The sequence below is a fragment of the Elephas maximus genome, chromosome 9, assembly GCF_024166365.1.
Source record: "Elephas maximus indicus isolate mEleMax1 chromosome 9, mEleMax1 primary haplotype, whole genome shotgun sequence".
NCBI lineage: Eukaryota > Metazoa > Chordata > Mammalia > Proboscidea > Elephantidae > Elephas > Elephas maximus.
The window spans coordinates 66,442,976-66,468,533 of record NC_064827.1 but is presented as its reverse complement, the minus strand read 5'-3'; the positions used below and the strand labels follow the sequence as shown (position 1 = coordinate 66,468,533).

The following is a 25,558-nucleotide window of genomic DNA, read 5'->3' as shown; positions in this document are numbered from 1 at the left end:
CCTGAGTTCATCCCTAGCATGCTTCGGGGAAGAGCAAAGCTGACTCCACTAGGAGGGGATGCATATAGCTGAATAGTATTACCCTATGTTTATCTTTTGGAGGTATTACTTTTTGTTGTTGTTGTTTGTTTGTTTTTTATACAGTGGCTTCAAGTTACAAGTAAAATAGTTGCCTGCGTTTGCATCGTGGAAAGCTTTCTTGAATGGAAGAGAGGAAGGTCGGGTGATAGTTATCTTGTTGGTGACTGTATACTTACAGGTTCCCACTCACCTTATCTTTAGTCACTTCTTGAATATCTGCCACCAACTAAACAACTGAACTTAATCAACATATAACCCTCTTCCACTGATCTCAAGGATGTGTCCCTCTTCCATCTAAGGCAATTTTCTCTGCCTGGTTTCTGAATCTCAACACTCCAACTTATTGAAGGGCTTTGTTCTATTGATTAAACTCTCTCTCTCTCTTATTTTTGTACTAGAAACCAGACTCTCTTAGTAGCTGGTGACAGAAACTGATCCCCACCATCTTAACCACAAATGGAAAGTGTATTGATTCACATGACTAGGGATGATTGTGTTTGCGATGGGCTCACATATGGCAGTATCTAGAGAAACAGGGCTCTCTCTTCATTCCACCGTCTCTTATCTCAGTTCCTATCTTTGTGTTGAGCACATTATTTCTGGCACCTACATAACGTATGGGGCATGAGCACCAGGAGCTCTGAAGACACATTCTTTCATCTTGAACATAAAGGAAACAGAAAGCATCTATCTTCCTGTGTGTGCTGTATAAAATCCCAGGGAAGGATTCTGATTGGCCCAGCTGGGAGCATATGTCCCTTCGTGGGACAATCATTGATAAGGGGTATCAGGTAGTATAATTTGTCAAGTCTGGCAGATGCTGTGGTCAGGGCAGAGTACTTATATATTTGTCTCTACCAGAACCACGTAGAGTGAGAAAGAGATAATTCTTGAAAAGAAGCAATAAAGCCTCCATAACCCCTGAAATTCTTATTATACCCACTGAGAAGCTATGAGTGGCTCCACCCTTCCTCACCTAGACTAGCCACTTGGATGATGTCTTAGTCTGGGTTCTCTAAAGAATCAAAACCAGTAAAGCATAGAGAGAAAGAGAGAGAGAGATTTATATCAAGGAAATGGCTCACGTGGTTTTTAGAGGCTGTAAGTCCCAAATCTCAGAGGCAGGAAAGAATTCTTCTGATTCACGTAGCCACAGGGGCTGGTGAACCCAAGATCAGGAGGCTGGAGAGCAGTGCTGCCACAGGCTGTAAAGATAGTTAATCACCAGGCAAGACCACTGGTATGCTGCTAGCCCAAGTTCCAAGAACCATAGGCCAGGTGAACAGGAGCCAGCTGCAGAATCCACAACAAGCAAAAGCCCCAGCAAGGGGAGCAGGAAGGAAGTAGATGGAGGAAGGTGGGGAACTGAAGGCTGACAGGGTGGTGAGCTTCCACAGGCCCCACTTCCACCAGTACCACTCAGCAAGCAGAATCCATCATGGGGTGATCACATAACAAATTTCAACGGGGAAGTGATCACAACATTATACCACTGCCAAAGCACATTGCCCAGCCAAGTTGACACACAATCTTAAGCATCGCAGATGATAACAGCTGCTGGAATTGGGCATGATTTGACCCTGAACCCCTAAAATTCATGTTTATAATCTCAAGGTACTCCAACCTGCAAGACTCATCCAGACAGGGCCAATATCTTCATAATAGATTCCCCCGAGCTCTACCTCCTGCGCTGGTTCTGTCACAGTCTTAGTTCAGCATATTTTCTCCCTTCCCCAGGAGGGAAGGAGATTTCAGCATTCCATGAAGCAGGAGTCTATGAGCAAAAGAGAGGATCAGTACTTCTCTAACATGTTCTCAAACCATTATGATAAATATATTGTAGAGAACACAAGTAAGTTTTTAAAAAATATATTAGTTATAGCATTTAGAAACAACAAATAATGCTAGCACCCAGACTGACATATCATAAATAGGTATTACATATTACATCATCCTTTTGAATGACCTCCAAGCACAGGGGTATGTTCAAGCCTAATAGAAATCCAGTGTTTGCCAAACTGAGTTGACTTGGATCTCTTTTTTCACAGTATATTTATTAACTGTTTTCTGGATTATATTTTGAGAAGAGCTGATCTCATTATGGTTATAATAATATAACAAGAAACCAAAATACACATCTCTCTCTCTTACTCACAGACACACACACCCCCAAACAAAACTCTGTTGAAAGAGAGGGCTTGGGAGCAGCCACTCCTCCAATAGTAAGGAGTACACCTAGTGTCCAGGTATTGCTTTCTAAATATCATTTCCACTAAAAGGAATTAGGGCTCCTTGAAGAAATACTGATTCCAAAGCTGAGGCAAGGAAAATAAAAAATGAAATGGGAACATTTTATTGTATCAGAAAGCAAGTTAGAAAGTAAGGGAAATATCCAAAGACACAGGAGGCAACTTGAAGAAGCTCTGGCCATATTTGTCACCACTTGAGTATCAAAATTAATCATTATAATACTATTTTCTAACCCAGTCAATAAAATAGAAAACCACTAGTCAGTGCTTATGTAAATTAATACATGAATATATTGAATGCTTGATAAGGAAATAGATATTTACATAGTTTTAAAGATAACTGAAACAAAAAAACAAAATCATTGCTGTCAAGTTGATTCCAACTCATAGAGACCTCCTCACAAAATACCTAATAATTACAGAGGATTGAAAGAGCTACTTTACAGTAGAGAAGACTGGCAGACAACACCTTAATTGAGTGAATAAAGTGAACATCACCAGAAATGGGACAAATCAAAACCATGTTCCACCTGATAGGACACGCTGAGAAAGAAACATGACTTCTATGATGTTCCTTTCAAAGATGTATTACCTAAATATAATCATAAGGAAACATCAGAGGAACCCAAATCAAAGGGAATGCTACAAAATGATTGGCCTGTAATGCTCAAAAGTGTCCAGGTCATGAAAGACTGAAGACGTTCTAGATTGAAGAAGATGAAAAGACGTGATATTTAAAGGCAACACAGGCTTCTGACCGGGATCCTTTTCTATAAAGGACATCTAGCAAACCTTGAATGAGGTCCAAGGAGTCCATGGTAGTAACAAAATAGTCTTAATTTTCTGATTTTGATGGTTGTATTGTTATATAGGAGACTTTTTTTGTTTGTAGAAAAAATACACACACACACACACACACACACACACAAAAGTGTCTGGGGTGATGGGACATCTGGTTAGCAACTTACCCTCCATTGGTTCATGGGAAAAAAATTCTTTGACCAGGAATTTAAAAGTATTATCTGGCTCAAAATTTCATTATTTGAGTGAGAGTGAGTCTGTTTCTCTGCTGGCCAAATTTAGGCCAAAGAAGTCTCTGTCCGGGTATCTTCTAGAGTAACAGCAAGATGCAGCCTATCTCCCCCTCTTCCCTGCTTTCAGGAGAGAGAGTCTCGAGATCTGGGATACACACTGGCAGAGGGAAAGAGAGAAAGTCACCGAGATGGAAAATCAAAGATGTTTACACGTTGATTACTCGGTGAGATCTGCAATGTGGTCCCTTTGGGAAGTGAGAAGTATCTTCCCAGAAGAAATAACAACCTCATCAACCTAACTCAGATGTCTCTATGAGACGTCCACATTCATTATCCCATTTGTTCCTCAAAATAGGCCATAGAGGCAGAATGAGCAGAGGGTATGAATTCCCATTTCACACAGTAAGAAACTAAGTTCCCCAGAAGTTAAGTGACTTCCTGATGCTGCACATCTGGCAGGTGATAGTTCAGTGAATCAAACACTGAGATGTCTGATTCCAGAGCCCCTTCATACTCCACCCACCACCTTCTAGAATATATATCAGAGAGTCTCCCTCAAATAAACAGCAGTGGTTAGTCTGTATCTTCTGGCATCATCCATCTCCTCTCCCCATATCCTGCACTGACTTAATAATACCTGTTGGAGAACTTTGATCCTCTTTTTTCCTACCTTGAAATATAAAGGTGATCTCATTTTTGGCACAATACATCCTTGTACTCCATCATTCAGGCTGGATGAAGCCTGTGGTCCCAATTTCAGATTTGGAGTTGGGGGTGGTGTTGGGAAAGCGTTTGCAGAGAAAGGGGGCACATCAGTCCTTTGGTTTGCAGAGATACTGGATCACTCACCATTCTCGTTTACCTCACCCTCCTCCCTCCCCACAACCTTCCCACCCTAAGCCCTTTACTCAAAGAAAATCTCTCTTACTCAAAGGCTCAAATCCCTGACCTTACTGAACAGCACTCCTGGAGTAGATAGGTTTGGTCCTCCCCACCCCCATTGCCTCCTTCTCCTTCCCTGCTTCTTTTTTTATTGTCTTCATCCTTCATTCCAGTGCTAACAACAATCATTATTAGGTTTCAAGAAAGTTGTGCAGCTGAGGAATTTATTAATTTTGCCCGCCAGCTACAGAAAACCAATAATTGTTATCAGAGAATTTTAAAAGAGAGTGAAAGAAGGAGAGGGGGGTTTAAGTTGGCAATAGTGGAAATAAACAGACACTGTCTAGTTCAGAGATGCTTTTGATGTCCATAGAATCTCTCCAAGGACGACTTTCCATTTTCTCACATTGAGTTCCACATGAATTGGCAAGCAGCCTTGGGGACAGTGGAAACTCTTGAGAGAAGGGAGTGATCACATGGATCTGGGGTGTTCATAAAAGGCTTCATGAGGGAAGAGGTGGGATGGGGTGAGTTGAAGGAAGTCAAAGACTCACAGACATATAAGATGCAGGGAGAAGGGATGCATGTGTGTGTTTATGTGTTGCTTGGGACTGTGACACCAGCATCAAGCATAATACTAAACAGATAATAAATCAGGAGGGATTTGATAAAAATATATGTTCAGTAGAAGGAATGTGGAAGGTATGAATTTTATCTTGAAGAAAGTAGGGAAGCATCAATGATCTTGCTGTGCAGAACTATACAATCCTAAGTGCATCAAGAAGATGAATCTGCCTGGTTTTTCTTTTTTTTTTTTTTTTTGAGAACTATATGGAGTCTCTGGGTGGTGCAAATGATTAAGCACTCGGCTGCTAACCAAAAGATCGATGGTTTGAGTTCACCCACAGGTATCTCTGAAGAAAGGTCTGGCAACCTACATCTAAAAATATCAGCCATTGAAAACTCTCTGGAACACAATTCTCCTCTGACACACATGGGGTCTCCACGAGTCAGAATCAATTTGATAACAACTGTTTATACTTAAGTATACTTCCATTTCCCCGCTTACTCCAGTCTGTGAGTTTCTCGAGGTTTAGGACCATACCTGCTCTTACTCCCAGTTCATACCTACTGGAAATAGAACTTGGCACACACTAGTATACATTTAAGGTTGCTAAGTGGTTAAAGTTGTTAAGAAACTCAAGCATACTAGTTATAATTCTGGTTTCAACTCAGCAGTGGAAACGGGCTGACGCTCCTGTAGTTTGTGTCCATCCAGGAGCAGGTGTGAAAATGGGATAAGGAAGAAGAGAGTCATGAACGTAATGGCTGTGAGTTATTACTTTCCATTCGACAATTATAAATCAAGTGCATCAGATATACATTCTTTTGCCATTGTTGCCTCTGAGCTAAGGCCATCTGGTTGTTCCCTGAATTCCTTGCTTTGTGTTGTGCTGAACTTGGCCTCTCATTGTTTCAATCTTATTTGCTCTTCATGGAGTCTAGAAATGTTCTCTAAATGTCACACCACTTGTCCCTGACTAGATTCTCAGGGAAGCCTTCACAAGCTATTCTTCACGGGCTCTGTGTGTGTATGTTTGTGTGTGTGTGTGTGTGTGTGTGTGTGTATGTGTGCACGCATGCGTATGCACCCATGCAAATAAGCAGTAAATCCATGTCTAAGCTTTTAATGGCAGGCACATATTTCTCAAATAAAAGTAATAGTGGGATAAGCAGAAGGCAGGGCAGGGCTGGTAGTATCCTGGCCCCTGGGAGGATGTCTAGGTCTAGTATTCAGGAGGTCCAGGGCGAAGGATCAAGTCAAGAAAACTGGCAAGGAGGATGAGAAACCACAGACTCCAGAAAGAGTCTGGAAGATCAGGATTCAGAGGGCGACGTATCTGTCAGTCAAGGCATCCAGACAAGGGAGATCAGAGACGGGAATAGCTGTGGCTAGAGGTGGTCCAAGATTTAGATTTAACATACCAATACTCAGGTCCTGAGTGGTAGAAATCTTCCTCCAACTTGTCACCCTCTACTGGCTAGGGAATCGACTCGACAGCACTGGGTTTTGACTGGCTAGGGAATGGGACCTCAGAGCCACAGGACCACATTAGGCCAGTGCATGTGTGTGTGTGTGTGTGTGATGTTAGTATTCTCCTCCTTGAATTTCTATAGACTTTTAGAGTTTGAGGGGATTCTTTTGGCTTACCTAGTTAGATTTTTTTTTAATTTGTGTGTGTGTGTGTTTTGATGAAAGTTTATAGTGCAAATTAGTTTTTCATTCAAAAAATTTAAACACGAATTGTTTTGTGACATTAGTTGCAATCCCCAAAATATGGCAGCACTCTCCCCCTTTCTTTTTCCACCTTGGGTTCTCAGTGTCCATTCATCTAATTTTCCTGTCCCTTCCTGCCTTCTCATCTTAGCTTTTGGGCAGGTGTTGCCTGTTTGATCTCATATACTTAATTGAACTAAGAAGCATGTTCCTCACAAGTTTTATTGTTTGTTTTATAGGCCTGTCTAATCTTTGATTGAAAGGTAAACTTCAGGAGTGGCTTCAGTTTTGAGCTAGTAGGGTGTCTGGGGGCCATAGTCTCGGGAGTTCCTCCAGTCTCTGTCAGACCAGTAAGTCTGGTCTTATTTTAGTGAATTTCAATTTTGTTTTACATTTTTCTCCCACTCTGTCCAGGAACCTCTTTTGTGATCACTGTCAGAGCGGTAGATGGTGGTAGTTGTCTACCATCCAGTTCTTCTACGCTCAAACTCATGGAGGCTGTGGTTCATTAGTCCTTTGGACTGATATTTTCCTTTTGTCTTTGGCTTTCTTCATTCTCCTTTGCTGTAAACGTGCCAGGAACCAATAGGTGTGTCTTAGGACTCCAGGTGCTATTCACCAAAGTAGGATGTAGAACATTTTCTTTTCTTTATGAACTATGTTATGTCAATTTACCTAGATGTCCCCCAAGACCGTGGTCCCCAGCCTCCAGCCCCAGTATTTTTTTTTTTTTTTTTTAAGATTTAGTGGAGAGTGAGAAAGGTGTTACAATTTGTGCAAAGACCCAGTGCCTTTTAGTAGCAAAGCCAGGATTGAAATCTAAGTCTTTGGTCTGCTGGGCCAGTATTCTTCCTACTTCACTGTTTTCACTATTGATGCTGTGTGGATGAATACCTTGCTCTGTTTTGGTAGTTCAGATCCACTAGTTGCAAATTGTGAGTCTAATTCTGATGCCATTTAGTATCATTAGAGGTTATTGTAATGAAGAGGCAGTTCACATCCGAATTAACATAATTTTGTTATATTGTGCAAAAGTTGATTTTTTAGTGTTGCTATATGTATGTATGATGGTTATGTAAGATGTCAACATTAGGGGAAGCTGGGTGAAGGTTATACAGAAATTCTCTGAACTTTCTTTGGAACTCTTCTGTAAATCTAAAATTATTCCAGGAAAAAAAAAAAGGTCAGGTCAAAGTCCCAGTACCCCAGATTATAATAATTTTCCAAAAAAGGGACTTCAAAGTCCTAAGAAGGCGAACAGGGTTAAATACAGGTTTAAACAGTATGCTGTAATCAAGTCTTTTGATCTCAGACTAGTAGCCTCAGTTTTCTTCTTTTTGCTAGTCATTCTCCATCTTAATCGTTGTGAAAACTCATTGCTGTTTATCTTATTTCTTCCCTTCACCCTGGCACTGAGAACTATCAGCTTCATGAAAGCAGGGGCAGTGTTTTATTCATCTCTTTCTCTCTAGCACTCAGCACAGGGCCTGTATACAGTAAACTTCCACTAGAGATTTTTTGTTTGTTTTTTAATTTGGTCAAATGGGAAAATAAAAATTAAAAAAAGGAATGACATGAATGATTTTATTTCTGACTGTAACTGTGTCTGCCGAAAATATACTTCTTGTTGTTGGCTGCTGTGAATCAATCCCTACTCACAGAGACCCCATGTGACAACGTAGAACTGCCCCATAAGGTTTTCTTAGCTATAATCATGTCTTCCAAAGGATAGGGGCTATAAAGAAGAAAATCATAAAATTCCTATCCTCGAGGGGTTGACAGTCCCTTGGAGGGCCAGAAGAAGAGAAGGAGAAAGAGAGGAAGGGGGATTATTTTAATGAGAATTTACTATTTGCCAGCCACTATTTGGAGCCTGGAAACCCTGGTGGTGTAGTGGTTAAGTGCTACGGCTGCTAACCAAAGGGTCGGCAGTTCAAATCCGCCAGGTGCTCCTTGGAAACTCTGTGGGGCAGTTCTACTCTGTCCTATAGGGTCGCTATGAGTTGGAATCGACTCAACGGCACTGGGTTTATTTGGAGCCCTGGTGGCGCAGTGGTTAAGAGCTTGGCTGCTAAACAGAAGGTCAGCAGTTTGAATCTACCAGCCACTCCTTGGAAACCCTACAGGCCAGTTCTACTCTGTCCTATAGGGTTGCTATGAGTCAGAATTGACTAGACCACAGTGGGTTTTTTATGGAAAAATTTTCCATATGCTATCTTATTTCATCCCTTAACAATGCCATGAGGTTGGGTACTGTTGTTATCTTTACTGTAATAAATGAGAAAATTGAGACTCTACTTAAGACTCTATGAGATTAAGTCATTGGACAAATGATGTGATGCTAGTAAGTGGTAGAACTGGCAGTTGAACCCATGGCTGACCCACCAGCAAAGCCTGAATTCTTTACCACTTTGTGAAACTACCTTTCTTGGTAGTGCTGCTTTTTTTAATAGAGTAGATACCCTAGAAGGAAAGGTCCTGATCTTATTCATCTTTGTTTCTTCGAATGTGGACGTAGAACTTGGCACACAGCAAAAAATCTGTTGCCATCAAGCCAATTCTGACTCATAGCTACCCTATAGGACAGAGGAGGACTGCCCCACAGGGTTTCCAAGGCAGTAATCTTTATGGAAGCAGACTGCCACATCTTTCTCCCTCAAGCAGCTGGTGGGTTTGAATCACCAACCTTTCAGTTAGCAGCCAAGTGCTTAAACACTGCACCATCAGGGCTCCTACTGGCACATAGAAAAGAAAAGAAATGCATGCCGAATTGACTTAAGGAAATAAAACCTAGAGAAGCACAGAGAGGCAGGGGAGTCCCTTCCTGGGAATATTCCTTTTTTGTTTGTTTGTGTTTGTTTTCATAGCAAGAAACATTTCAAAGAGATGATCAATTCTTCTCTGGAATTATCCCCATGTGTACTTAAAGTAATAAATTGTTGTAAGTCTAAAGAAAACAATATTGTGATAATGTATTGAGGCCCAGACAGTGTGCTGTGGTATGGGCTGATGTGCTATCTGCAGACGGGGCCAAGAGCTGGCCATGGTCTCCAGAGTCCTGTCAGATATCAGCTGAAAGGGAGCAGTGGATAAAGACCAGAGAGCAAACTTAATGTAAGCCCTGCTGGGGGCACAGGGTATTGCTGCGGTCCCCTGGGGATCTGTGAAACTGCTGTCGCTCAGCTCTCAGGCAGGGTCATTGATCTGCCGTGGGAAAGAAATGTCTTTGTTTCGTGTGGACAACAGGAGTTACAAGTTTGTGATTGGAGGTACATGATTTTGGAGGGTATACTTCCTTGTAAAGTGCCAAGGAAAAGGCCCTGCCATCCAGAACCCTGTGTTCTGTCCCTGTTTGCATTAATGTATAACCTGGGAGCGAGTCACCTAAGCCTCTCTTGGTATCAGTTTTCCCGTTTGCAAATTGAGGATTGTAATAGCATCTTAGTCTACACCCTGTGCGTGCATAGGCTTTGTGAGACTGAAATGAAGTAATATGCATAAAAATGATTGCAAATGTACCGCCTCTATTCAAGCATATTAACAGCGCAGTGAAGTGTGAATTAAGGTGGCATTTAGTAAAAAGAGCATGGAGTTTCAGGAGTGGCAGTTCATATCTATATTACTCCACTGAATGACTGAACAAAGGAAGATTACCTAATTAAACCTCCCTGAGCTTCAGTTTCTTCATCTGAGAAATGGGACCAACACCTATCTTATAGTTTGCTGAGAAAATTAGAAAGGATATATGAAAAGGGCCTCGTACATAGTAGGTCCTCAAATGGCTGATAACGTCTTCTGAGAGCTTGGTTTTAGTGTATCTGTCCACCCCCACCCCCACCACCATTACACAGTAAGTTTCTAAAGGGCAGAGAATTTGTCGTATTTATCTCACAGACGTAGAGTCCAGCTCAGTAATTCAGAACTGTCCCATAGGATTTCCAAGGAGTGGCTGGTGGATTTGAACTGTGACCTTTTGGTTAGCAGCTGAGTTCTTAACCACTGTACCACCGGGGCTCCCAGAGAACAGTCATTATTAATGAAACAAAAATATTCTGTTTCATTTGTACTTTCATGTTGTCTAAAAACTTAAATGTAGTTTTTCTACCCACTTGCTTTACTCCCACCCACCCCCGCAAAATACCATAGTATTTAATCCTTGGAAATGCTCATTAATTTATTCATTCAACCATTAAATATTTGTGGAGGACACATATACTATGCATCAGGCATGAGCTAGCGATAGAGGACTACAGCCAGTTGCTGGTCTTGTTGTGAGATGAGATAGTGGCAGTGAAGGAAGGTTTAGGGAATGGCGCCTTATCCAGATTTGAACTGTCCAGGCAGGCTTGCCAGAGGAAGGTGGAGTCCCAGCTGAGATCTGGAAGAAAAGCAGGAGCCAGAGGAAGGCAAAAGGGGAAAAACAACCTAGTATGTTCAGGGAAACCCAATTCATTCTAGGTGACTGGGGTGGGGGTTGATGGCAGGGAGTAACGGAGGATGGGGGAGAAGGAAGGTGAGAAGAGAGTGGTTGGTCCAGGGTCCAACCATGAAGAGCCTGTAGGTTATGTTCAGGAGTCTGGTCTTTTTCCTGAGAGCAATCAAAAGCCATGAAAAGATTTTAAGGAGGAGAGAGAATCACTGGGTTTCCTTTCTAGAACTATTATCTGGCTCAGTGTGGAAGGTGGATCAAATGGGGGAAACCAAGGTAGATGGCTTAGAATTCCCTGAGCCCAAGATTCTCCTGTGAGTTACTAAGCCTATGATTGTAAAATTAAACCAAATTAGAAATCAACACATACAACCCAAACAATGGTGAGGCATTCAGACCCTCTCTTATATTCAACCCTGGTTGTGCAGTGATTAAGAGCTGTGGCTGCTAACCAAAATTGGCAGCTCAAATCCACCAGCCACTCCTTGAAAACTCTATGAAGCAGTTCTACTCTGTCCTATGGAATCTCCATGAATTGGAATGAACTCGATGGCAATGGGTTTAGAGTCTTAACTCCCCTGTCAGTAAGTTCTCACATCCAACAGTTCTAGCCTCAAAAGAGATAGGCAGGGCTATGCTGCTCACCTTTGCTGATCATTCCTCTTTTTCCAAAGACATAAACAAGGTGCCATGCCTTGGGCAGAGTTGTGCTAGATGATAACAATGTGGAGATGTGTGTGGGTTCATTTGTTATCTGAAGCCATCAATTCACCCTTCAAATTAGACAAGGGGAAAAGATTGATACCAAAGTGCTCAAGGCCTGTCAGAAAACCCAACCTTTATAGCTTGAAAATTCTTGGAAGAGAGAAATGGCCTTTGGTGAATGTCAGTTATATGCCTGATGGTGTGCTGGGTGTTTTCCCAGTTTCAGTAATTTAATAAAGTGCCTGAGAACATGTGCTTTGGGACCAAAGGGGCCTGGAATCAAGTTCAATCACTGGTACTTGCTAACTGAATGACCTTGAGCAAGTCAGTTAATCCACCCAATAGTGGTGCTGTGAGAAGAAAATGAGGCTATGCATGTAAAATGCTTGGTACCTAAGAAGTACCCACTGATTAATATGGCTAATAAATGTGGTTGTGATTTTGATTGTGGCGGTAGTGATGGTGGTAGTGGTTTTAATTGTGGTTGTGAGTTACGAGGTCTCTAGGTTGTAGTGGCCCCCACGTGTCTGTCAGTTTGTCATACTGTGGGGGCTTGTGTGTTGTTGTGATGCTGGAAGCTATGCCACTGGTATTCAGATACCAGCAGGGTCACCCATGGAGGACAGGTTTCAGCTGAGCTTCCAGACTAAGACAGACTAGGAAGAAGGACCCGGCAGTCTACTTCTGAAAAGCATTAGCCAGTGAAAACCTTACGAATAGCAGCGGAACATTGGCTGATATAGTGCTGGAAGATGAGCACCCCAGGTTGGAAGGCACTCAAAAGATGACTGGGGAAGAGCTGCCTCCTCAAAGTAGGGTCGACCTTAATGATGTGGATGGAGTAAAGCTTTCGGGACCTTCATTTGCTGATGTGCCACGATTCAAAATGAGAAGAAACAGCTGCAAGCATCCATTAATAATTGGAACCTGGAATGTATGAAGTATGAATCTAGGAAAACTGGAAATCATCAAAAATGAAATGGAACGCATAAACATCGATATCCTAGGCATTAGTGAGCTGAAATGCACTGGTATTGGCCATTTTGAATCAGACAATCATATAGTCTACTATGCTGGGAATGACAACTGGAAGAGGAATGGTGTGGCATTCATCGTCAGAAAGAACGTTTCAAGATCTATCTTGAAGTACAACACTGTCAGTGATAGGATAATATCCATATGCCTACAAGGAAGACCAGTTAATATGACTATTATTCAAATTTACGCACCAACCACTAGGGCCAAAGGTGAAGAAATAGAAGATTTTTATCAGCTGCTACAGTCTGAAATTGATCAAACATGCAATCAAGATGCATTGATAATTACTGGCGATTGGAATGCAAAAGTTGGAAACGAAGAAGGCTCAGTAGTTGGAAAATATGGCCTTGGTGATAGAAACAATGCAGGAGATCGAATGATAGAATTTTGCAAGACCAATGACTTCATTGCAAATACCTTCTTTCACCAACATAAACGGTAACTATGCCCATGGACCTCACCAGATGGAACACACAGAAATCAAATTGACTACATCTGTGGAAAGAGACAATGGAAAAGCTCGATATCATCAGTCAGAACAAGGCCAGGGGCCAGTTGTGGAACAGACCATCAATTGCTCATATGCAAGTTCAAGCTAAAACTGAAGAAAATCAGAGCAAGTCCAGGAGAGCCAAAATATGACCTTGAGTATATCCCACCTGAATTTAGAGACCATCTCAAGAATAGATTTGACGCATTGAACACTGGTGACCAAAGACCAGACGAGTTGTGCAATGACATCAAGGACATCATCCATGAAGAAAGCAAGAGGTCACTGAAAAGGCAGGAAAGAAAGAAAAGACCAAGGTGGATGTCAGAGGAGACTCTGAAACTTGCTCTTGAGCATCGAGCAGCTAAAGCAAAAGGAAGAATTCATGAAGTAAAAGAACTGAACAGAAGATTTCAAAGGGCCTCTCGAGAAGACAAAATCAAGTATTATAATGACATGTGCAAAGAGCTGGAGATGGAAAACCAAAAGGGAAGAACATGCTCAGTGTTTCTCTAGCTGAAAGAAGTGAAGAAAAAATTCAAGCCTCGAGTTGCAATAGTGAAGGATTCCATGGGGAAAATATTAAATGATGCAGGAAGCATCAAAAGAAGATGGAAGGAATACACAGAGTCATTATACCAAAAAGAATTAGTCGATATTCAACCATTTCAAGAGGTGGCATATGATCAGGAACTGATGGTACTGAAGGAAGAAGTCCAAGCTGCTCTGAAGGCACTGGCGAAAAACAAGGCTCCAGGAATTGATGCAATATCAATTGAGATGTTTCAACAAACAGATGCAGCGCCGGAGGTGCTCACTCGTCTATGCCAAGAAATATGGAAGATAGCTTCCTGGCCAACTGATTGGAAGAGATCCATATTTATGCCTATTCCCAAGAAAGGTGATCGAACCGAATGTGGAAATTATAGAACAATATCATTAATATCACACACAAGCAAAATTCTGCTGAAGATCATTCAAAAATGGCTGGAGCAATATATTGACAGGGAACTGCCAGAAATTCAGGCTGGTTTCAGAAGAGGATGTGGAACCAGGGATATTATTGCTGATGTCAGATGGATCCTAGCTGAAAGCAGAGAATACCAGAAGGATGTTTACCTGTGTTTTACTGATTATACAAAGGCATTTGACTGTGTGGATCATAACAAACTATGGATAACACTGCGAAGAATGGGAATTCCAGAACATTTAATTTTGCTCATCAGGAACCTTTACATAGATCAAGAGGCAGTTGTTTGGACAGAACAAGGAAATGCTGATTGGTTTAAAGTCAGGAAAGGTGTGCGTCAGGGTTGTATTCTTTCACCATACCTATTTAATCTGTATGCTGAACAAATAACCCAAGAAGCTGGACTATATGAAGAAGAACGGGGAATCAGGATTGGAGGAAGACTCATTAACAACCTGCGTTCTGCAGATGACACAACCTTGCTTGCTGAAAGTGAAGAGGACTTGAAGCACTTACTAATGAAGATCAAAGACCACAGCCTTCAGTATGGATTACACCTCAACGTAAAGAAAACAAAAATCCTCACAACTGGACCAATGAGCAACATCGTGATAAACGGAGAAAAGATTGAAGTTGTCAAGGATTTCATTTTTCTTGGATCCGCAATCAACAGCCATGGAAGCAGCAGTCAAGAAATCAAAAGACGCATTGCATTGGGCAAATCTGCCGCAAAGGACCTCTTCAAAGTGTTGAAGAGCAAAGATGTCACCCTGAAGACTAAGGTGCGCCTGACCCAAGCCATGGTATTTTCAATCGCATCATATGCACATGAAAGCTGGACAATGAATAAGGAAGACCGAAGAAGAGCTGACGCCTTTGAATTGTGGTGTTGGCGAAGAATATTGAATATACCATGGACTGCCAAAAGAAAGAACAAATGTGTCTTGGAAGAAGTGCGGCCGGAATGCTTTGTAGAGGCAAGGATGGCGAGACTGCGTCTTACATACTTTGGACATGTTGTCAGGAGGGATCAGTCCCTGGAGAAGGACATCATGCTCGGCAGAGTACAGGGTCAGCGGAAAAGAGGAAGACCCTCAACAAGGTGGATTGACACAGTGGCTGCAACAATGAGCTGAAGCATAGCAACGATTGTAAGGATGGCTCAGGACCGGGCAGCGTTTCGTTCTGTTGTGCATAGGGTCGTTGTGAGCCAGAACCGACTCGACGGCGCCTAACAACAACAACAGGTTGTAGTGGTAGTAGTGGTTGTGATTATGGTTGTGGTGGTGATTATAAGGGTAGTAGTGGTGGTGACTGTGGTTGTAATTGTGGTTGTAACGATGGCTGTGCTTGTGATTGTGGTGATTGTGAGGGTAGTGGTGATGGTAGTGGTGGTGGTAGCGGCTATGGTAGTGGTAGCAGTGTTGGTAATGGCCACACAGCTTGGTGATTAAGAGCAAAGATAGCAAAACTAGATTATATTGGGATCAAATCTCAGCTATGTCCACTAGCCAGTTGATCTTGGGCAAGTTACTGAGCATCTCTTTCTCAATTTCTAATCTATAAATGGGAATAAAAAATAATACCTACTCAAAGAGTTGATATGGAGATTGAATTTAATGAGTTAAAATTGTAAAATAAAAGGGCAGTGCCTGGAGCATGTTAAGCAGTATGCTATTTAATGCTCAGAACAACAAAATTGAGAATGTATATTTTCAGGTAGGGGAGTTACCATATCCTTACCGTGGAGATATGGAAACTGACACAAAGAGGCAGCATAAATTGTCCTGCTCACACAGTGAGTAAAGGTTAAGGAAAGAATTTGAATCTTATTCTGCCAGGTGGCAAGACTGGTGCTTTAGACTGTAAGACTATAAGTCTTATTCTTTTTCTGGTTCATCGCACAGTCTGATGGTAATCAGAGGAGGGACATATTTCTGGAATAATGAAAATCTCCTAAAAATCCTCATATTTACTGAGTGCCTTCCTTTGGGTGTTGTTGTTAGGTGCCAGTGAGTTGATTCCAACTCATAGCAACCCTGTGCACAACTGAACAAAACACTGCTGGGTCCTGCACCATCCTCACAATTGTTATGCTTGAATCCATTATCATATCCACTGTGTCAATCCATCTCATTGATGGCTTTCCTCTTTTTCACTGGCACTTTGCCAAGCATGATGTCCTTCTTCAGGGATTGGTCCCTTCTGACAGCATGCCCAAATTATGTAAGATGAAGTCTCGCCATCCTTGCTTCTAAGGAGTGGAGCGTTCTGGCTGTACTTTTTCTAAGACAAATTTGTTCATTCTTCTGGCAGTCCATGGTATATTCAATATTCTTCACCAACACCATAATTCAAAGGCATCAGTTCTTCTTCTGTCTTCCTTATTCATTGTCCAGCTTTCACATGCATCTGAGGCAATTGAAAACACCATGGCTTGAGTCAGGTGCACCTTTGTCCTTAAAGTGACATCTTTGCTTTTTAAAACTTTAAAGAGGTCTTTTGCAGCAAATTTACCTATTGCAATGTGTCATTTGATTTCTTGACCGCTGTTTCCATGGGCATTGACTGTGAATCCAAGTAAAATGAAATCCTTAACAACTTCAATATTTTCTCCATTTACCATGCTGCTTATTGGTCTGCTATTGGGTAGGCCCATATAGTACCTTATTTAATTTTTACAATACATCTATAAATTAGGCAGTATTATTCCCATTTTAAAGATGAAGACAGTGAGGCTCAGAGATGTTAAGTTACTTGCCCAAGATCACACAGCTAGTAAAATAGCAGAGAACCCGTTGCCATTGAGTTGATTCTAACTCATAGTGAACCTATAGGACAGAACAGAACTGCCCCATAGGGTTACCAAGGAGCAGCTGGTGAATTGGAACTGCTGACCTTTTCGTTAGCAGTCAAATGCTTAACGACTGCACCATCAGTACTCCAAATAGCAGAGACAGGACTCAAATTCAGGTAGATACGGCTCTAAAATCCATATTCTTGAGCAATGACTTCTTTCAGCTTTAATTCCTCAACTTACTGCATGGTGACATGACCTTCTTGGTTTTGTTTAAAAGGCGAGGGCTAAAAAGCCTGTGTTTGACAACACAGTAATTATTACCATGCACCACACCCTTTACAAATGAGAAAAATCAAAGCTGAGAGAAGCTAATCCACTTCCTCAAGTTTGCTCAGCTAGAACAGAAAAAAAGCTAGAATGTGAAAGCATAACAGCTTGACTCTTGATAACTAAACCTATTTTTCCAACAGCCGCCTTATACAGGAGTGCGTATAAATGTCAGCAGAAAATAATGGAACAGCCATCATTCGCCTGCACCTTACCTCAGCCTGTGGAGCAAAATGAATTCAAAAGCCATTTTTTTTCAAAGCCATCACTTAGATGTTTACCAGCCTGACTAACTTCATTACGCTCCGAGGTTTACTTGGGGGTATTGCCTTCCTCATAAGGTTGTCTTAATAGCACACTCAGCTCTGTTAATTGCAAAGTGTTTTGTGTGCACTAGCTGCAGCTGGCATTGCTCTTGATGGGTACTCCAGGGCCCGTTAGGGGGCTTGGAAGAAAACTTGCAGAGCATTGGCACCTCTGAGGCTGTTGAGAAAAGAAACGGTGCTTTTTTGATCCAAGGCACCTCTTTGGAGCAATAGCTTCTCGTTTGTGGAAGCAGGGCTGATATTCAGCAGGTATGCAACAGTATACTTCAGTGGTTGTTCAGATATTGAGGTGCATCTGGACTGTTCTTAAATAGCTGCTGCCCAAGCCCGCTGAGTGCCTCTGACCACCTGGATCCTTCTGCCAAGACCCCCAGAGTGCCCCATGACTCAGAAAATGAAGGACTAACATTTGGCACTACAGAGGGCTCCAGGACCTCAGCATATTTAAATTGGTTGATTGGTGGCACCGTCCAAGTACCCAATGTTAAATTCTTTGTAAGCTGTGCCTGAAGACATTATTTAGCCAGAGGACAGAGCAGTCCAGAACATTTGGGTAAACTGTCCATCATCCTCTCACCATTCTTTTTGCCTTCTCTGACATCCTGTACAGATTCACGTGGGTTCTAACATAATTAGTATGTTCCACCTATTACGTTTAAATGGTGCCGTTTTAGTAAATACTGAGTTTCCCTTGGCCTTTTTCTTTTCCTTGATAAAATGCAGAAACAATCCTTTCCAATAAGTAATAGCTTCAATAGAGTTGTCATCTCTGTTTTGTTAGGTTCTGTTTTTCCTCTCCATCTCCTTCTCCCCTTGTGAAATGAATGCTCTGGCTTAATTGCTTAAGTGCCCTTGTTTCTAATCCAACTTGTCTTGGCCTGCCCGTCTCATAAACATGAGACAGAATCTGCCTACTTCTCTGCAGGAAGGGACCGCCTCATGCTCACCTTTGCTCTGGCTCCTCTCCTGTCTGCTTGAAGTGGGCCATGGGGAGGCAAGGAAACAAACAAAACCATCCCAATGTTGTAGAGGAAGCCAACCTTGTCTATTTCTGCAGCATTAAGCTGGAAGGTGTGGAGAACAAGTAATGAGAAGAAGCCAGGAGGGGAGCTCAGAGTCATTGCTGGCAATTTATCTTAAATGAGCTGGAGTTAGTTCCTTTTTCTCCTGAATGCCTATAAAAAATAAAAATAATTCCCCTTTATTTGTACATGTAACTCCTTGCTAGTTTATTGTTAGCTGCTGTACAGATGGTTCCTGATTCACGGCTACCCCATGCACAACAGAGCAAAACATTGTCTGGTTCTGCACCATCCACAGGATTGGTTGGGGATCAGACTGTTGTGATCCGTAGGGTTCTTACTGGCTGATTTTTGGGAGTAGATTGCCAGACCTTTCTTCTTAGGCCATCTTAGTCTGGAAGCTCTACTGAAACCTGTGCAGCATCATAGTAACATGCAAGCTTCCACTGACAGATGAGTGATGGCTGTGCAGAAGGTGCACTGACTGAAAATCAAACTCAGGTCTCTCGTTTGAAAGACAAGAATCTCACTGGACCACTGATGCTTCACGTGTAACTCTTAGGATTAAGGTATTCCACAATAGCAGAAACCCAAAATAAGAGAGTTGCTAGGAGTCAGAATCAACTTGATGGCAATGGGTGTGTGGGTGTGTTTCTACTTTTCTCTCAGGTAAAAGTTCACAGGTAGGAACCCAGGGCTGGAACAGGAGCTCTTTTCTCCATGAAAGGCTTAGAGTTCCAGGCTTCTGTCAGCTTTCTCTTCCTCCATCATTGAGGTCTAACTCTTAGCAGTGTCTTCCAAGACATCTTCCAACTGTGTCTTCCACGTTCCAAGCAGTAGAATGGAGTTGGGGAAGAACAGCACACTGCAAAGCTACCATGCCTTAAGGGTGAAATGCTGCAGGTGTTGTAATATATTTCTGCATATATCCTATTAGCCAGAAAGTAATTTCATGGACATACCCAGCTTTAAGGATGGTTGGTAAATGCCATATTTATTCTGGGTAGGCAGATGCCACATTAAAATGTCTGTTACTCTAGAGAAAGCAAATAGCAGCCACTGGGGCCCACCAGCAATCTGATTGTCCTTAAATCAGATAACTGGCAGTGTGTCCATCTCCACATCAGACTACAGACTCTAAGAAGGTAGTGGCTATCTAATTCATCATTGTACACCACCATTTGGCACTGGGTTTCATGTAAGACTTGTTCAGTGGTACTCTTTAAAAACCACATGCAGTCAATCATGTCATTCCATTGCTTAAAACCACAACAGCTTCCTCTTGCCCTTGGCATCAAATCTAAGCTTGTTACCATGGCCTCCCAGGTCTTCTCTCTCTAAATAAACCCTCTATCACGCTCCGCCCTCATTTAGTACTATGCAGCAAAACTGGTTTTATTTCTGTTCCTGGAACTGACCAAGCAATTTTTCTTCTCAGGCCCTTTGCATTTGCTCTTCCCTCCACCTGGAATGATCTCCTCCCAATGCTGATTTAGCTGGCTTCTTATTATTGAGGTCTCAGGTCAAATCTACCTCTTTATTATAATTTCCCTGACACTGTCCAACCCCACATATGCCTGTCCCATGATCCCACTCATGGCACCTTATGCCATAAGAGATACAGTCTACATGTTTCTTATCATTATCTGAAATCATTATATTTATTTACTTATTCACTTCTTGGTTCTCCCAAATTAGAATATAAGCACCATGTGTGCAGAGATTCTGCGTATCTTGTGCTTCGGGGTATCCTAGTACCTAAAACAGTGTCTTGTATCTAGCAAGTTGTCAATAAACATTTTGCCACAATATTGTAGAATAAAGCCTAAAAATCAGCTTTAAATCCTGTACAAATTTACAAACTTTGTTGCCTGCTGTTCCTCCCATGTTCAGAATCTGCCTTGCCTTCACTGAGCCTTCTCCCATATGATGGGAGGGAAGTCCCCATTCTAAGGATCAGCACCCCCCAACCTGATGACAGGTTGTTGATGTTATGAATTGAATTGTGTCCCCAAAAAATATGTGTTGTAAATCCTAACCCCTATACCTGTGGTTATAATCCCATTTGGGAATGGATTTTCTCCATTATGTCAATGAGACAGTATTCATGTAGGGTGTGTCTTAAGTCAACCTCTTTTGAAATATAAAAGAGATTAAACAAGCAAGAGAGCAGAGATGGGGAAGAGAGATGCCAAGCCACATGAAGATTGCCCAGGAGCAGAAGCTCGAAAGAGACAAGGACCTTCCTCCAGAGCCAACAGAGAGAGAAGGCCTTTCCCTAGAGCCAGCACCCTGAATTCAGACTTCTGGCCTCCTAAACTGTGAGAAAATAAATTTCTGTGTGTTAAAGCCATCCATTTGTGGTATTTCTGTTATAGCAGCACTAGATACTTAAGACAGTTGAATATAGCCCTGCCATGCCAACCCCAGGCATCTGTAACTCACCCATGTCTACATCGTCATAAAATGAATGGCATCAAATGAATAGCAGCTAGGCAGAAGTCCCCAGAGTAAAGATTAAAATAAGTTGGAATGATGGGCCTATAGAAGACAGACTCAAGAAGGAAACTGGCATATGACCATCTTCTGTGTGCTAGAACCTTACTAGGTAAGTCACAGCAGGTTGATACTACTTTTTACAGGTGATAAAACAAAAACTCAGAAAGGCTAAGCGTCGTTCATTACTGGGTGCCATAACTCAAAAGTGAGGGAGGGAGCATGCCTGGTGTGCTTGAAGAAGAATCTGACTGAACAGAGTGAGCCAGGGAAGTGGGAGGAAATGAAATTAGGTCATGGTGGGACCAGAGCAGGTCCTTGCAGGCCAGCAGAAGGTCTCTGACCAGTAATAAGAGTGGGGCAGTAACCCAGTGAGTGATGAAATGGCCTGGGACTCAGAGAGGAGAAATGGCACGGAGGAGAGAATGAATTCCTGATGCATGGCTGAAGGAGAACTTGTGAGACTTAGTAAGCAGTCTAATGGAGGGAAGGGGTAGTGGGCAGTTGTGGAATGAAAGTAATGGTCAAGGATGAATCCAAAAAATTTTCTGTCTTTGGAGTTTGCACAGGGAACTCGAAGTCATTAACATCATACAGAGTGCTCAGTAAATATTTATTGAATCAAATCCAATATCTCTCTCTGCTCTGCCCTTCTACTGAGCTTTCACTTTGTCTCAGACTAAATAAAGGGTTCCCTGTTGCCCTATCTGTGATGGAATCCCCTCTTTGCCACCTCCAGTCTTGCTGAATGAAATCTGACATCTCCCTTGATGCTCATCAGCAGGACAGCTGCTGGAGTCAGGTCGAAATCCCAAGACATTAGTCAACCTTGAACCCTGGAGCTGGGTCACTCTGTCTTAAGATGTATAGCTTCCCCTAGCTGCTCATCAGGTACCTTCTCAAAACTTCTAGCTCCCAAGAACCTCCAAAAACACAGCCTTACTAGTAAGTTCTCCAAGGCCAAGTCAGTGGTGACAAATACTGGACATCGACCAAATGGGCCATCTCACTGGTACCCACCTGGTGCCATGAATCAGTTCCGGCTTATCTCTCATCTGCTTCACTGCCCACCCCTTTCCACACTCATCATAGGTTCCCCATTAGCTGTAGCAATGGGAAGTCACTGGCCTTCCATGTACAGCCAGCCAACTGGACTCCTGGGGCCTCCAGTGAACATCCTTCCCAGTACATCCTGTCGGCCTCCATTAATATTCGGGGACTGACAGCTGAGATTGACTACCTCATTAGCAGGCGTCGAGTGGAACTTTGACAATAATTAACAACTCAACAGTCTCATTTGCTGGCCTATCAGAGAAGTATTCAATCAAAAATGTAATTTGCCTGATGCCTCCATTTAGCATGGGAAGACTATTCCTTCAAAGTTTTAAATAGTCTAATTAAGAGGGAAGAAATAGAAGGGGAAAAATTATTAACAGTATAGGTTTAATGTGAAATTGCTGGAGCAAATTAATAATGCAATAGCCATTTTTAGCAGCTGTCTATCAGTTTGTGGGCCAGTGTAATTCAATTAGTCAGCAAAGGGCTGATCAGATTAGATGGTGGGGTACAAGTGCCATTTTGTCTCCTGAAGGCACTATGGACTTTATTTCCTTACGTTTGGCAGGGATCCCTACAAAACACTCTGAGACTGCACAGAGGCGCTATTTTGGAGAGCAAGTATGTTTCATGGTTGTAGCAAGTGGACTGGCTTTCTTAGTGTCCCCCTAAAATATATTTGGAACCTTGGTGGTGCAAGCGGTTTGCAGTTGGCTGCTAACCCAAAGTTCAGTGGTTGGAACGTGCCCGTCACCTCTGCGGAATAAACAACTCTTGCAAACTGCTTGCATAAAGATTACAGCCAAGAATGTCCTGTGGAACAGTTCTACTCTGTAACATGGGGTCGCCATGAGTCAGGGGCTGACTCGATGGGAACTAACAACAAAATAGACTCAGGGCCTCTTCTCAGCATTTACTTCCCGGGGGGTTGACTCCACTGAGTGAACACCCTTGATTTAAAAAGCAAGCAGTCTACCACAGTCAAACATTGTAGGTCTAACTTATGATTCTAGCCGTGTCCCCTCATAACAACCTAAGACTGCAGCCATACCGGCCAGTGGCTTTTTCTTTTCTTCATGCAGATGCCACATATCCACAACATCTCCATGCCTCTGCTCATGAAGACCTCTGTCCTGAGAAGCTTTCTCAGGGTCTGTGCGCTAAAATCCTACCAGCCCTTCTGGGACCAGCTCAAATCAGTACTCCACAAAGCCTTCCTTTATTTTTTCTAAGCATCCTAGCTTCAAGGTCCTTTCCAACTCTGAGGTTCTGCAACTTCCTCGACCTGTTACTAGGAATAAGAAGGTGGATCTAACTGGAAGGCGAAGAGGCTTAGGTGAGGAATGTCAGAAATGGAGATGAGGTATCTAGCAGGAAGAACAGAGCCCTTGGACCTAGACAGACCTGGATTCTAATTTTGGCTGTATCACATAATGGCTCTATGCCATGAAAAAAAAAAAAAAAAAGATTATTCCATCTTTCTGTACCTCAGTTCCTTCATTTGTAGAGATAAGAATTCCTATTTTGCTAACTTCTTGTGAGGATGACAGATAATATATGAGAAGTCCATAGTATATGACGTGCTTAAAAGTGGCCACTGTTGTAATTAATGCACTTAATACAGTATCGGGCTCACGGTGTCTACTCGATAAGTAAAGATATTCTAATAGTTAAGTCCTTTAATGTACCTTTCACTCTCCCCCCCGCCCCATATCTCTGTTTCTTTGTAAATTCATGGGGGGATATGATTTATATAAAGAGCCCTGGTGGCATACAAAATGGTTAAGTGATTGGCTGCTAACTGAAACGTTGGCAGTTCCAACTCACCCAGTGGCTTTGCGGAAGAAAAGACCTGGCAATCTGTTCCCATAAGAATTTACAGCCTAAGAAACCCTGTGGGGCAGTTCTAGTCTGTCCTACAGGGTTTCTGAGTTGGAATCACACAATGACAACATGATTTACATCATATATTGCTTTTCACCCTGAGCAGCACCCAGCACTCTGGCTTGCACATAGGAGGGTTGAGTATCTACTGCAGATACTGGAAGTATATGTAAGGATAGAGGAGGAAGCACTACTACCATGAAGACTTGTGAGTAAATGTGAGTTTGGCAGTATATGACTGCCCATGAGTATTCAAATCTATATGTACAATTTCATTTGAATATCTGACAAAATCCATCATTGTCTCTATTTGAAGATAAAATATAGTGTAATGGTTAAACATCAGAACTCTGGTGTCTGTCACACTTGGGTTTGCGTTTCAGCTATTACTTGAAGGCTTGTAAAGTCACCTCTCAGCCTCAGTTTTCACATGTAAAATAGATATTAATATACCTACTTACGGGGAAACCCTGGTAGCGTAGTGGTTAAGAGCTACGGCTGCTAACCAAACAGTTGACAGTTCAAATCTGCTGGGCATTCCTTGGAAACTCTATGGGGCAGTCCTTCTCTGTCCAATAGGGTTGCTATGAGTTAGAACCGACTCGATGGCAGTGTTTTTTTTGTTGTTGTTGTCATTTACTTATGGGGCTGTTATGAGGATCCAGTAAAGTATTGCATGTAAAGCATCTGCCACATAATAAGAATTCAGTAAGGAGTAGTTGTTTTAGTGTTAATTTGGAAGTGAGAGGTAGCTGGGAGACCAGGGATAGTGTCATGGGAAATACTGGACGACAGCAAGTTGAAAGCAAGGAGGAGATTACGGGGCCTTGTTGCACTTTCGTGAAAGGGGTGTGGAGAGACCTCTGGCCAGAGCTAGATTTGTATGGTTTACAAGCTGGGGAAAACACGCCTCAGGGTGCTGTTGCATTGATAGCCAATTGTATGTAGCCACAGGACAGTACAATGGTGTTTTCAATCACTCACTCATTTCCAAGAACACTCCCTAAGTGTCTGTCACAGCATGATCCTAGGGTAGGGACTATGTGAGAAACAAAGATGCATCCAGGAAGACCCCCTGCCCTGAGATTGTCATGTCTAGAGGAGAGGTAGCACTTGGGCATACAAGGAATTAAAGCCTAAGAGAGCCCAGACACAGTGTTGAAGGGAGGACTATCTGGTACAGGCTTCCTTTATAACTAATCAGTTCACTGGGGTGGATCAAACCAAGCAGTGCACTCTGTGCGTACTCATGACTGTGTTGTTCCACAAGTGAGTTAGCGGAACTGGCTGAAGAAGTAACTTGAAAACCAGAAGAACAAGATTTACCAGCTCCGCAACACCAAACTTTAAAATAAGAAGAAGCTCCATGATGGTAGTAAGGCTAATAGCTCTACCTTTTTGGCCTGATTGACCATGAGACAGGTCCAAATGCTCAGGGGTACCCATGCATTATCTCCTTTAGCAGTCAAAATCCATCTTTTGGAAGATAAG

General features: G+C 42.4%; 1 protein-coding gene across 8 annotated transcripts in view; it reads left to right on the top strand.

Moving 5' to 3' along the window:
• The window catches only part of ASTN2 (astrotactin 2), a 1,062,617-nt gene that overhangs the window by 505,645 nt on the left and 531,414 nt on the right, over window positions 1-25,558 (top strand). The window lies entirely within an intron of this gene.